Source organism: Neovison vison, chromosome 4 (genome assembly GCF_020171115.1).
Source record: "Neovison vison isolate M4711 chromosome 4, ASM_NN_V1, whole genome shotgun sequence".
Classification (NCBI taxonomy): Eukaryota; Metazoa; Chordata; class Mammalia; order Carnivora; family Mustelidae; genus Neogale; species Neogale vison.
The window spans coordinates 175,405,928-175,419,882 of NC_058094.1; the positions used below are offsets into that span (position 1 = coordinate 175,405,928).

At 37.6% G+C, this 13,955-nt stretch overlaps 1 protein-coding gene across 15 annotated transcripts in view; it reads left to right on the forward strand.

Annotated features, from left to right (window-relative positions):
• HDAC9 (histone deacetylase 9) overlaps window positions 1-13,955 on the forward strand; it is an 872,408-nt gene that overhangs the window by 732,310 nt on the left and 126,143 nt on the right. The window lies entirely within an intron of this gene.

A 13,955-nucleotide genomic window follows, 5' to 3' on the forward strand; every position in this document is an offset into this window, starting at 1 on the left:
AACTATCTAAAATACAGTTGAAAATCAGAAAATAAACAGCACTTCTGAAATGCAGAAATAGATGCAGAAAGCCCATTTATAAATATGTAGACCCACCTTCTTGTTCTTATTAAATTGTGCATACTTTTTTTACATATAAACTAGTGTACTAGATTGTCTGATTTTACAACCTGGAGCAGACTTAAGAAACTGTTTAGTAGTAGAGGTAGATGAATGCTTGGTAGACATATTCTATCTCTGAGGTTCTTTTTTTTTTTTAATTTTTAATTTTTTTATTTTTTATAAACATATAATATATTTTTTCCCCCAGGGGTACAGGTCTGTGAATCGCCAGGTTTACACACTTCACAGCACTCACCATAGCACATACCCTCCCCAATGTCCATAACCCCACCCCCCTTCTCCCAATCCTCCTCCCCCCAGCAACCCTCAGTTTGTTTTGTGAGACTAAGAGTCACTTATGGTTTGTCTCCCTCCCAATCCCATCTTGTTTCATTTATTCTTCTCCTACCCACTTAAGCCCCCATGTTGCATCACCACTTCCTCATATCAGGGAGATCATATGATAGTTGTCTTTCTCCGCTTGACTTATTTCGCTAAGCATGATACGCTCTAGTTCCATCCACATTGTCGCAAATGTCAAGACTTTATTTCTTTTGATGGCTGCATAGTATTCCATTGTGTATATATACCATATCATCTTTATCCATTCATCTGTCTAGGTTCTTTCCATAGTTTGGCTATTGTGGACATTGCTGCTATAAACATTCAGGTGCACGTGCCCCTTCGGATCACTATGTTTGTATCTTTAGGGTAAATACCCAATAGTGCAATTGCTGGGTCATAGAGTAGTTCTATTTTCAACATTTTGAGGAACCTCCATGCTGTTTTCCAGAGTGGTTGCACCAGCTTGCATTCCCACCAACAGTGTAGGTGGGTCCCCCTTTCTCCGCATCCTTGCCAGCATCTGTCATTTCCTGACTTGTTAATTTTAGCCATTCTGACTGGTGTGAGGTGATATCTCATTGTGGTTTTGATTTGTATTTCCCTGATGCCGAGTGATATGGAGCATTTTTTCATGTGTCTGTTGGCCATCTGGATGTCTTCTTTGCAGAAATGTCTGTTCATGTCCTCTGCCCATTTCTTGATTGGATTATTTGTTCTTTGGGTGTTGAATTTGCTAAGTTCTTTATAGATTTTGGACACTAGTCCTTTATCTGATATGTCTTTGCAAATATCTTCTCCCATTCTGTCAGTTGTCTTTTGTTAACGGTTTCCTTTGCTGTGCAAAAGCTTTTGATCTTGATGAAATCCCAATAGTTCATTTTTGCCCTTGCTTCCCTTGCCTTTGGCGATGTTCCTAGGAAGATGTTGCTATGGCTAAGGTTGAAGAGGTTGCTGCCTGTGTTCTCCTCAAGGATTTTGAAGGATTCCTTTCTCACATTGAGGTCCTTCATCCATTTTGAGTCTATTTTTGTGTGTGGTGTAAGGAAATGGTCCAATTTCATTTTTCTGCATTCGGCCGTCCAATTTTCCCAACACCATTTATTGAAGAGGCTGTCTTTTTTCCATTGGACATTCTTTCCTGCTTTGTCGAAGATTAGTTGACCATAGAGTTGAGGGTCTATTTCTGGGCTCTCTTTTCTGTTCCATTGATCTATGTGTCTGTTTTAGTGCCAGTACCATGCTGTCTTGATGATGACAGCTTTGTAATAGAGCTTGAAGTCCGGAATCGTGATGCCACCAACTTTGGCTTTCTTTTTCAATATTCCTTTGGCTATTCGAGGTCTTTTCTGGTTCCATATAAATTTTAGAATTATTTGTTCCATGTCTTTGAAAAAGATGGGTGGTACTTTGATAGGAATTGCGTTAAATGTGTAAATTAGGTAGCATAGACATTTTCACAATATTTATTCTTCCAATCCAGGAGCATGGAACATTTTTCCATTTCTTTGTGTCTTCGTCAGTTTCTTTCATGAGTACTTTATAGTTTTCTGAGTATTCTTAGAATACTTTGGTTAGGTTTATTCTTAGCCTCTTTGGTTAGGTTTATTCCTAGGTATCTTATGGTTTGGGGTGCAATTGTAAATGGGATTGACTCCTTAATTTCTCTTTCTTCTGTCTTGTTGTTGGTGTAGAGAAATGCAACTGATTTCTGTGCATTGATTTTGTATCCTGACAGTTTACTGAATTCCTGTAGAAGTTCTAGCAGTTTTGGAGTGGAGTCTTTTGGGTTTTCCACATAGAGTATCATATCATCTGTGAAGAGTGATAGTTTGACTTCTTCTTTGCCGATTTGGATGCCTTTAATTTCCTTTTGTTGTCTGATTGCTGAGGCTAGAACTTCTAGTACTATGTTGAATAACAGTGGTGATAATGGACATCCCTGCCGTGTTCCTGACCTTAGCAGAAAAGCTTTCAGTTTTTCCCCATTGAGAATGATATTTGCGATGGGTTTTTCATAGATGGCTTTGATGATATTGAGGTATGTGCCCTCTATCCGTACACTTTGAAGAGTTTTGATCAGGAAGGGATGCTGTACTTTGTCAAATGCTTTTTCAGCATCTATTGAGAGTATCATATAGTTCTTGTTCTTTCTTTTATTGATGTGTTGTATCACATTGATTGATTTGCGGATGTTGAACCAACCTTGCAGCCCTGGAATAAATCCCACTTGGTTGTGGTGAATAATCCTTTTAATGTACTGTTGAATCCTATTGGCTAGTATTTTGGTGAGAATTTTCGCATCTGTGTTCATCAAGAATATTGGTCTATAGCTCTCTTTTTTGATGGGATCCTTGTCTGGTTTTGGGATCAAGGTGATGGTGGCCTCATAAACTGTGTTTGGAAGTTTTCCTTCCATTTCTATTTTTTGGAACAGTTTCAGGAGAATAGGAATTAGTTCTTCTTTAAATGTTTGGTAGAATTCCCCCGGGAAGCCATCTGGCCCTCGGCTTTTGTTTGTTTGGAGATTTTTAATGACTGTTTCAGTCTCCTTACTGGTTTTGGGTCTGTTCAGGCTTTCTATTTCTTCCTGGTTCAGTTGTGATAGTTTATATGTCTCTAGGAATGCATCCATTTCTTCCAGATTGTCAAATTTGTTGGCGTAGAGTTGCTCATAGTATGTTCTTATAATTGTTTGTATTTCTTTGGTGTTAGTTGTGATCTCTCCTCTTTCATTCATGATTTTATTTATTGGGTCCTTTCTCTTTTCTTTTTGATAAGTCTGGCCAGGGGTTTATCAATTTTATTAATTCTTTCAAAGAACCAGCTCCTAGTTTCATTTATTTGTTCTTTTTTTTTTTTTCTATTTCATTGATTTCTACTCTGATCTTTATGATTTCTCTTCTCCTGCTGGGTTTAGGGTTTCTTTCTTGTTCTTTTCTCCAGCTCCTTTAGGTGTAGGATTAGGTTGTGTACCTGAGACCTTTCTTGTTTCTTGAGAAAGGCTTGTACCGCTATATATTTTCCTCTCAGGACTGCCTTTGTTGTGTCCTACAGATTTTGAACCATTGTATTTTCATTCTCATTTGTTTCCATGATTTTTTTTCAATTCTTCTTTAATTTTCTGCTTGACCCGTTCATTCTTTAGAAGGATGCTGTTTAGTCTCCAAGTATTTGGGTTCTTTCCAAACTTCCTCTTGTGGTTGAGTTCTAGCTTCAGAGCATTGTGGTCTGAAAATATGCAGGGAATTATCGCAATCTTTTGATACCGGTTGAGTCCTGATTTAGGACCGAGGATGTGATCTATTCTGGAGAATGTTCCATGTGCACTAGAGAAGAGTGTGTATTCTGTTGCTTTGGGATGAAATGTTCTGAATATATCTGTGATGTCCATTTGGTCCAGTGTGTCACTTAAGGCCTTTATTTCCTTGTTGATCTTTTGGTTGGATGATCTGTCCATTTCAGTGAGGGGAGTGTTGAAGTCCCCTACTATTATTGTATTATTGTTGATGTGTTTCTTTGATTTTGTTATTAATTGGTTTATATAGTTGGCTGCTCCCACATTGGGGGCATAGATATTTAAAATTGTTAGATGTTCTTGTTGGACAGACCCTTTGAGTATGATATAGTGTCCTTCCTCATCTCTTATTATAGTCTTTGGCTTAAAATCTAATTGATCTGATATAAGGATTGCCACTCCTGCTTTCTTTTGATGTCCATTAGCATGGTAAATTCTTTTCCACCCCCTACTTTAAATCTGGAGGTGTCTTTGTACTTAAAATGAGTTTCTTGTAGGCAACATATAGATGGGTTTTTTTTTTTTTTATCCATTCTGATACCCTATGTCTTTTTATTGGGGGCATTTAGACCATTAACATTCAGGGTAACTGTTGAGAGATATGAATTTAGTGCCATTGTATTGCCTGTAAGGTGACTGTTACTGTATATTGTCTCTGTTCCTTTCTGATCTACCACTTGTAGGCTCTCTCTTTGCTTAGACGACCCCTTTCAATATTTCCTGTAGAACTGTTTGGTGTTTGCAAATTATTTCAGTTTTTGTTTGTCCTGGAAGATTTTAATCTCTCCTTCTATTTTCAATGATAGCCTAGCTGGATATAGTATTCTTGGCTGCATGTTTTTCTCGTTTAGTTTCTGAGTATATCATGCCAGCTCTTTCTGGCCTGCCAGGTCTCTGTGGATAAGTCTGCTGCCAGTCTAATATTTTTACCATTGTATGTTACAGACTTCTTTTCCTGGGCTGCTTTCAGGATTTTCTCTTTGTCACTAAGACTTGTAAATTTTAGTATTAGGTGATGGGGTATAGGCCTATTCTTATTGATTTTGAGGGGCATTCTCTGAACCTCCTGAATTTTGATGCTTGTTCCCTTTGCCATATTGGGGAAATTCTCCCCAATAATTCTATCCAGTATACCTTCTGCTCCCCTCTCCTTTTCTTCTTCTTCTAGAATCCCAATTATTCTAATGTTGTTTCGTCTTATGGTGTCACTTATCTCTCGAATTCTCCCCTCGTGGTCCAGTAGCTGTTTGTCCCTCTTTTGCTCAGCTTCTTTATTCTCTGTCACTTGGTCTTCTATATCGCTAATTCTTTCTTTTATTTATGCTAGCAGTGAGAGCCTCCATTTTTGATTGCACCTCATTAATAGCTTTTTTGATTTCAACTTGGTTAGATTTTAGTTCTTTTATTTCTCCAGAAAGGGTTTTTATATCTCCCGAGAGGGTTTCTCTAATATCTTCCATGCCTTTTTCGAGCCTGGCTAGAACCTTGAGAATTGTCATTCTGAACTCTAGATCTGACATATTACCAATGTCTGTATTGATTAGGTCCCTAGCCTTCGGTACTGCCTCTTGTTCTTTTTTTTGTGGTGAATTTTTCCGCCTTGTCATTTTTGTCCAGATAAGAGTATATGAAGGAGCAAGTAAAATACTAAAAGGGTGGTAACAACCCCAGGAAAATATGCTTAACCAAATCAAAAGAGATCTCAAATCGTGAGGGGGGAGAAAGGGGATAAAAAGAGGTTCAGAAAGAAAGAAAGAAAAAAAAAAGAAAAGAAAAGAATTTAAAAAAGAAAATGAATGAAGAAAAGTATAAAAGAGAAAATATATATCTATTAGATAAACTAGTTAAAAAACGTTAAAAAAGAAAGGGGTAAAAGTTAAAAAATTTTTAGCTAAAGAAGAGAAAAAAATGAAAAAGAAAAAAAAAATTAACTGCAAGACTAAAGAATCACAGGGAGAAAGCCATGAGTTCCGTGCTTTGCTTTCTCCTCCTCTGGAATTCATTGCTGCTCTCCTTGGTATTGAAACTGCACTCCTTGGTAGGTGAACTTGGTCTTGGCTAGATTTCTTGTTGATCTTCTGGGGGAGGGGCCCGTTATAGTGATTCTAAAGTGTCTTTGCCCCAGGCAGAATTGCACCGCCCTTACCAGGGGCCGGGCTGAGTGATCCGCTCGGCTTTGCTTTCAGGAGCTTTTGTTCCCTGAGCGCTTTCCATAGAGTTCCAGAGGACGGGAATACAAATGGCGGCCTCCTGGTCTCCCTCCCGGAGAAGCTGAGAGCCGGGGGCCCCACTCCTCAGTGCGCCCTCAGAGATCAGCGCCCAGTAACTCCCATCTGCCTGACCTCCGGCCATGCTCCGAGCTCACCGACCCTGCGACCGGTTCAAGGTAACTCCGAGCTGGGAGCTCACTGTCAGCTCTGTCTCTGCAGCCGGCTTCCCCGTTCCAATACCCGCAAGCTCTGCGACACTCAGACATCCCCGATCCTTCTGTGACCCTGCAGTACCTGAGGCCACGCTGACCTTGCGTGGGCTTTGCCCCGGTTTAGTCTCTGGAGCGATGTCCCTCAGCGGAACAGACTTTTAATTTAAAAGTCCTGATTTTGTGCTCCGTTGCTCCGCCGCTTGCAGGGAGCCAGCCCCTCCCCCTGGGGTCTATCTTCCCGTCGCTTTGGATTCACTTCTTTGCCAGTCCTACCTTTCAGAAAGTGGTTGTTTTTCTGTTTCTAGAATTGCTGTTCTTCTCTTCGATGTGCTGATGGATTTGCAGGTGTTTGCAATCTTTAGATAAGCTATGTAGCTGATCTCCTGCTAGCTGAAGTAGTCTCAGCCTGCTACTTCTCCGCCATCTTGACTCTTCCTCCTATCTCTGAGGTTCTTAAATTTGGGTCCACAGCTCATAGGACTCATGAGCTTCGATGAAAAAACTTACATTACTGTTTTTTAGTTAAACTATTACTTGCCCCTTATTAGCTGTGTGAATTCAAGAAGGTATTTATTTTCATTATAAATACAGGCAACAAACCATGATAATATAGGTAAAGTGGATGACTTTATCACCAGTAGGAATGATAGCTATTTTCATATCACTTTATTGTTTTGTACATAGTTCCAGTGACCAGTTGCTTTCATCATTACTTTGAAGTGATAGTATGTATCAGACCTGTTGCCCAATTAGTTATTTGATTCATTAATATAGGATTACATGTATTATACCATTACTGTCCCCCATATTTTGTTAGTTTGGTATATTTTCAATGTAGTATTGTTTGTTACTTTGCATTTATTTTATGTACTTAAAACATTCCGAGAAGGGATCCATAGGCTCTTTGAATACACACACGCGAGCACGCACGCACACACGCACCTACACATGCACACGTATATACATACACAATTTTTACTTTGAGGCAAAGTGTAGTTTGTTTTTGTCCTGATTTACTTCTCACATTATGCCTGGTGTAGTTATTCTGTTATATATAGTTCATCTCTGAAGCAATCCTGGAAAAAAATATTGAGCATTCTGGTTTATCCAAAGATTTCTTATCTGTAAAACAAACTTCATATATGTCTCACATTGCAAGATCTCCATGTCTTGTACCTGGAAGTCAAACAGACATTATAAACAATTACTAAGCTTTGCATCAATAATTTGTATATTAATATGTCTTCCTTTTAGAGAGGATAAACTAATGCAATCTGGGAATTCAGAAATTTTGTTTAAAATTACACACTGATTTTCGGGGCACCTGGGTGGCTCAGTGGGTTAAAGCCTGTGCCTTCGGCTCAGGTCGTGATCTTAGGGTCCTGGGGATCGAGCCCCACATCGGGCTCTCTGCTCAAGAGGGAGCCTGCTTCCCTTCCTCTCTCTCTGCCTGCCTCTCTGCCTACTTGTGATCTCTCTCTGTCAAATAAATAAATAAAAATCTTTAATAAAAAAAATAACATTACACACTGATTTTCAAATTTTAAAAAAAATTTTGGATAGTTTAAAAATGAAGAGTAATAAAAAGAATTATATAACAAATTCATTGGTTCTTCTACTGTTTAGAATATATTAGCCAAATATTTTTATATTTGTTCCAAGTCTTTTTGTTTGTAAAAGAAATAGAATTTGCAAATGAATGTGAGCTGCACTTTAATCACTGCCCCTAAATCCTATTCCCCTTCTCTTCTAACTACTGTCATAATCTGTATTCTTCCCAGTACACACACACATACACACACACACACACTATAAAATAGTATTTTAGTGAATATGGTTTTAGATTTACAATATCTTGCAAAGGTAAATATTATCATTCTGTTCATATAGTTTATGGAACTTGCTTTTTTGCTTTTCAAATTGTTTTGAACTACACTCATGAATATTTATATATCCTTTTAATTTCTTTGTATTAGGCCAGTATGGACACATACCATCATGTATTTTGTCTATTCTCCCATTAATGGATATTCAAGATGTTTCTAGATTTTCACTATTATAAATAATGTTGAAGTGAATATCCTTTCACAGATCTTTTATATGACACTGACTTTTTTTAGTCAGGTTGGACTTCTGTTTTTCTTTTTCAGTATGTAGCTCTTGGGGGAACCTGGCTGGCTCAGTCAGTAGAGCATGTGACTCTTGATCTCAGAGTCATAAATTTGAGCCCTATCTTGGGCACAGAGATTACTTAAAAAGTACATGGCAGTATGTAATACTTATAAACATGGAGGGAGATAGTTAAGTAAGGAAAGAATTCTTTCTACCTTCTGTAACTATTCTTCACACCACTTTCCACATCCCTTGTCTTTGACAGACATATACCCAAACAACTAATCTTGCTTCTTCTCTTTACTTTTTTATACTTTGTATATCATACCCCTTCCTTTCCAGTTAAAATTGGCAGAGAGGATGTTGTTGTGTGCTAATACTCTTCAAGTCCAATCTGAACTTTAAGGGAAATAATGGACTAGAAGTCATGCAATAAATAAATAAAATATTATTTTCAGGTGTTTTCCAACAATACTTTGTAAATTAAATTTAAATTGAAAAGATGATCTTCTACACAAAGTTAACCCAGTTGGCTATCCTATCAGTGACTGTGGAAGGCTCTATGGCCCTGAAGTTGAAAATACAATCTGGTCATCCAGTAGATGAATCATAATCCTGGCCTGGGCCCTTAGAATGACCACAGGAACATCACTCAACTTCTTGAAGTTCTTTTCTTCCCTGGAAAGGGACATTAATTTCATCTTGGTGTGTTGTTGTTAGTAGATGATAAAGTAATACCTGCTGGCAATCTTTGAGTTTTTACTCTGTGTTAGACACTATACTCACTACTCTGCATTATCTCATTTCATTTTTATGATTAAATGGGATAAATATATAAAGCATACTTTTTTGCATTTTTGTATTCTTTGATCTCCTTATTACCCTGAAATCATTAAGATGATTTAGCAGAAATTTATATTCCTAAATTTTTAAAAGTGACAGAAAAATTAAGTTACTTGCTCACTTAATAACAGATAAGAGTAACAAAACCACAACTTGATCTCATGTCTTTTAAATTCTAGCTTAGCATAGTTTCTACTTGACTCAACAAGTTATTAAAAATATTTTAAATGAGTAGGATTTTTAATTGCTGTAGAAGCTTATTCTGAAGTATGCAAATACAGAAAATAAAAGGAAATTTTCCCAACAGTGAATTTCTTATTTGTATACAATTTTCCAAGTCAAAACAGTAGGCGAAGCTTTCCAAATATATGGGAGCTAACCAGTTTGTAGATAATATTTGCTATTTTTCATGGAATATTCTGCATAAGAATTAGTAAGGGACTTAGTCTTTGACTCAAAATTCCCACATGCTAGTCTCTTTGTTGTATTCATGAGCAAAGACATGGCCCCCTGCAAAGAGAGAGAATTGGATTTACAGAAGATTTATATTATATGCGTAAATGTCTTAGGCAACACGGTTCCTTGTAACAGTCAACATAGAGAAGCAACATAGTTAATTAAGAGGGAAAATGTCAGCATATTTAAAAAATAAATTAGTTTTGGGAATGATTGTATTTTGAAATGATAGCCAAAAGATTTATTCAGTGAGTGCTTCATGTTTTACTATTATCCTGCCTTCATTTTCTCATTCAGTTTCCTGTTCCCTTACACCACATGACAATTCAGATACCAAATTGTGGCATATTTCCCATCTATAGTGCTTAGTTACTGATGTCATGAAACAATCCTTGGGCTAGGATGACTACTGTTTAACTTTGAGGAGCGCAGTTACTGTAACTGTACCATAACTGGCGCCAGATCAGCATTGCATTTGAAAAGAAAATACATAAGCAGAGTTTGTCCTGAAAGAGGATGCCAGTTGCAGCTGTAAAGTGTGGACTGTATTTCATTGGTACTAAGATGCACTTTTTCATATTTTAACATTCCTGAATTGCGATGCCTCTTATATTTGATGGCATTTCATTGTTGGATTGGCAGTGTTAATTGTTTTTCTTTAAATTTTCATAGTGGTATATAAAAAATGGTCACTATTATTTTGTGCTGCATTTGATGGCATCTTAGATTCAATAAAATATATTATTTTGCTCTTTGATATGGTGTTTTAAAAATCCCAAAGGCCCTACTAAAATGGTAGCTTAGATATCCATTTTTATATTCCCTCTCTAGGCTTCCAGTATTTCTTGAATATATTCTTCCTTATATTTCTTGAATATAATTGCAAGAAAATAAAAAATTAAAATAAGGATACAAAACACACGCACAAAAAAATTATAGGGAAAAATTTTGTTTTTGTTAAGATTTTATTTATTTGTTTTGTGTGGGGGGCTATGGGCAAGAGGAGAGGGAGAGGCAGAGAATCTCAAACTGAGTCTATGCTAGTAGACTCTGTTCACATGAGTTTGCTTTTTGCTTAGACAAAAATTGTCTTTCCTTGGTCTGAAATCTCTATGTTACCCTTTTTTAAAAAAAATATTTTAATATATTTATTAGAGAGAGAGCGAGAGTGCATGAACAAAAGAGAGGGAGAGAGAGACGCTCTCCACTGAGCAGAGAGCCTTCCTCAGGGCTCAATCCCAGAACCCTGGGATCATAACCTGAACCAAAGGCAGAGCTTAACTGACTGAGCCAGTTAAACCCAGTCACCTCTCCATCTGACCCTTTATTTTGATGATCACTTTAACTAAAACAGTTGGTTTCCAGTTCATTTTACAAATCAATACAGAATAGAATCTGGTACTCAGATAATTTGTAAAGTAATGTCATAGGATCTGTACCAGTACTGTAAGCATATGGACCACAGCTATGTGACTAAGAATTGTCTACTAGCATGTGTGTGTGTAATGAAGTTATTAAAGAAATTATAAGGAGTTAAAGTGTACTCTTCACCTACAGGAAGTTTTTCTCACACTTCCTAAATGAACTGGAGAGCCATGGTGGTGTATGTAGTACAGTGGTTTCCAAACTAGCAGGCATCAGCATCATCTGGTGGCCTTGTTAGGCTTGCTGGGCCCCACTCCCAGAATATTTGATTTATTAGGTCTGGAATGGGGCCTGCAATGTGGATTTCCAAATTCCCAGGGGATACTGATACTTCTGGTCTAGGAACCAAATTTTGAGAACTACTGGGCTAGTTTCAGAAAGAAAAAAACACGGGATTTGGAGTTAATTGATTTATAGTTTGCATCTAATTGGCTACCAGCTCACTTTTCTGTATCTTAATATTCTTGTCTCTCAAACAGAAATAATATGAATTATATTCTTTTGGCTAAATGTAAGGCTACTATGAGAATCAAATGAGATAATGGAAATAAATGAAAAAATGCTTTCTAATACATGACACTCCAAATGTAACGAAATATCAATGATATTGTACCCATTAAATTTGGGGATACTATTGTTTTCACACACATGAACTAGATTCAGAATTCACATATCAAAATACTTTTGCAGACTTATATGAAAATAAATACTAAAATATTTAGTTACTTTGAAATTTGGGAAAAAAAATTTTAGAGAGTGAGAGAGTGAGCATGTAGGGGGAGGGGAAGAGGGAAAGTGAGAGAATCTCAGACTCTATGATGAGCCTCCTGATACAGGCTGTTTTCCTTTTATCTCTGATTTGGTAGAATTTATGTATAAACTGGAGAACCAACTACCTATTTCAGAAATTATTTTGGGCACTTGGGTGCCTCAGTCAGTTAAGTATCTGCCTTCTTCGGCTCAGGCCATTATCCCAGAGTCCTGGGATCCAGCCCTGCATCAGGCTCCCTGCTCACTGGGGAGTCTGCTTCTCCCTTTCCCTCTGCTCCTCCCCAGCTCATTCTCTCTCTCTCTGTCTCTCTCTCACTCACTCACTCTCTCTCAACTAGATAAATTTTTTTAAAAAAGAAATTATTTTACCAAATCACTGACCATCTATGATGGATCATGCCTATGTTTACTGTTCTCTTTCTGAAACCACAATACAATCTGAAAATGAATAGGTGGAGCTAGTGATGAAAAGACAAAAGTAAGGCCAGAGGGACCATTTAGCCCAAGGTATTGTACTGAAGATTTCACTTCTTTTGTCAACCCTTACTTAATTCTAACGGTATAGGACATTTTAGCTGGTTTATCTGAGCTGGGTTTCATAGCACATATTTGTGCATTTAGAATTGCTTATCTCATATTGAAAAAGAGTTGCCAGCTATGTTCATTTATTTGTGGCTTTCTGAATGTACTATAAACAGTTTTCTCAGATGTTATTTCTAGTCAAAGATTTCTCCTCATAACACTATCCCTATGCACAATATTTACTTCCTGTTTTAGGGTAATCATCTATATAAGAGTTCCTGTGTAAGAAATCCTAAAATCACCTTATCATCTAAGTAGCTAGCAGTGAGAATCATTTATTAAATGCAGCTAACTTCAGTAACTGACAGGCACATGAGGTGCCCAAAGAAAGGAGTGTCAGGCTACTTGCGATGGTTCCAGGAAGGTTGTCTACTTTAAGAGCTGTGTTTTATTAAGAATTGTGATGGTTATTGGAACTTTTCCTGTTGTTTTACTCAGTAGTCTCAGGGGAGCTATTTGGCACTAGGGTGCAAAATGAGATCAGCAATTAGGAAAAGACACTACTGCAGGCATTTTAAGAGTAAATCATTGAGTACCAGACTTAATAACTAGTAAGAGCCAGTCCAAAGTAATAGCCTAAGGTTTTTGGAGAGTCCAGCTTCTTACTCTTTCCAGTGTGCTTGCTGCTGGGCTGTTTGCATGACTGTCTTCAGAGGTGGTGCTTGGGTTTTTGGCAAGAGGAAAGTTAATTGCAGTCAGTTCTTGATTTCAATAAAGTAGATCATCCAAAGGCTTTGAAGTTTTATCATCTGGAAGCTAAAATACCTTACACTGGCCACATTTATTTATCTAGGGGCAGCCCTAGAGTTACCTTTCACAGGGCACAAAGGCACTGGTATTAAAACAGCCTGGCAGGTCTCTGTATGAACAGATCTCTTCCCTCTGGTGGCAAGAACACTGCCACCTGAATTGTGTGGTGACTGCCACATTGGAGAAGAAGAAAACGTGAAGAGTGAAATATTAAGTGGCTTCCTATTTGCAATCTAAGTCACACTTTCTGCTGCTAATATTCCTAGGTGTGATTACTCTTAGGTGTGTACAATAGAAAAGGAATAAGGGGACATGGTAAAAATTAGAGTGGTGTATTAGAAAGTACTTTACTAGGAAGTAGGAGACTTTTGTTCTAATCCTGATTCAGACACTAAATATCAGTTTAAAAAGTTGATGTCCTATTTACCCAAATTCCCTACTCCTCTCTAACGCCCCTTGTCCTCCATGCTATTTGTTATGCTCCACAAATAAGTGAAACCATATGATAATTGATTCTCTCTGCTTGATTTATTTCACTCAGCATAATCTCTTCCAGTCCCGTCCATGTTGCTACAAAAGTTGGGTATTCATCCTTTCTGATGGAGGCATAATACTCCATAGTGTATATGGACCACATCTTCCTTATCCATTCATCCATTGAAGGGCATCTTGGTTCTTTCCATAGTTTGGCGACCGTGGCCATTGCTGCTATAAACATTGGGGTACAGATGGCCCTTCTTTTCACGACATCTGTATCTTTGGGGTAAATACCCAGGAGTGCAATTGCAGGGTCATAGGGAGGCTCTATTTTTAATTTCTTGAGGAATCTCCACACTGTTCTCCAAAGAGGCT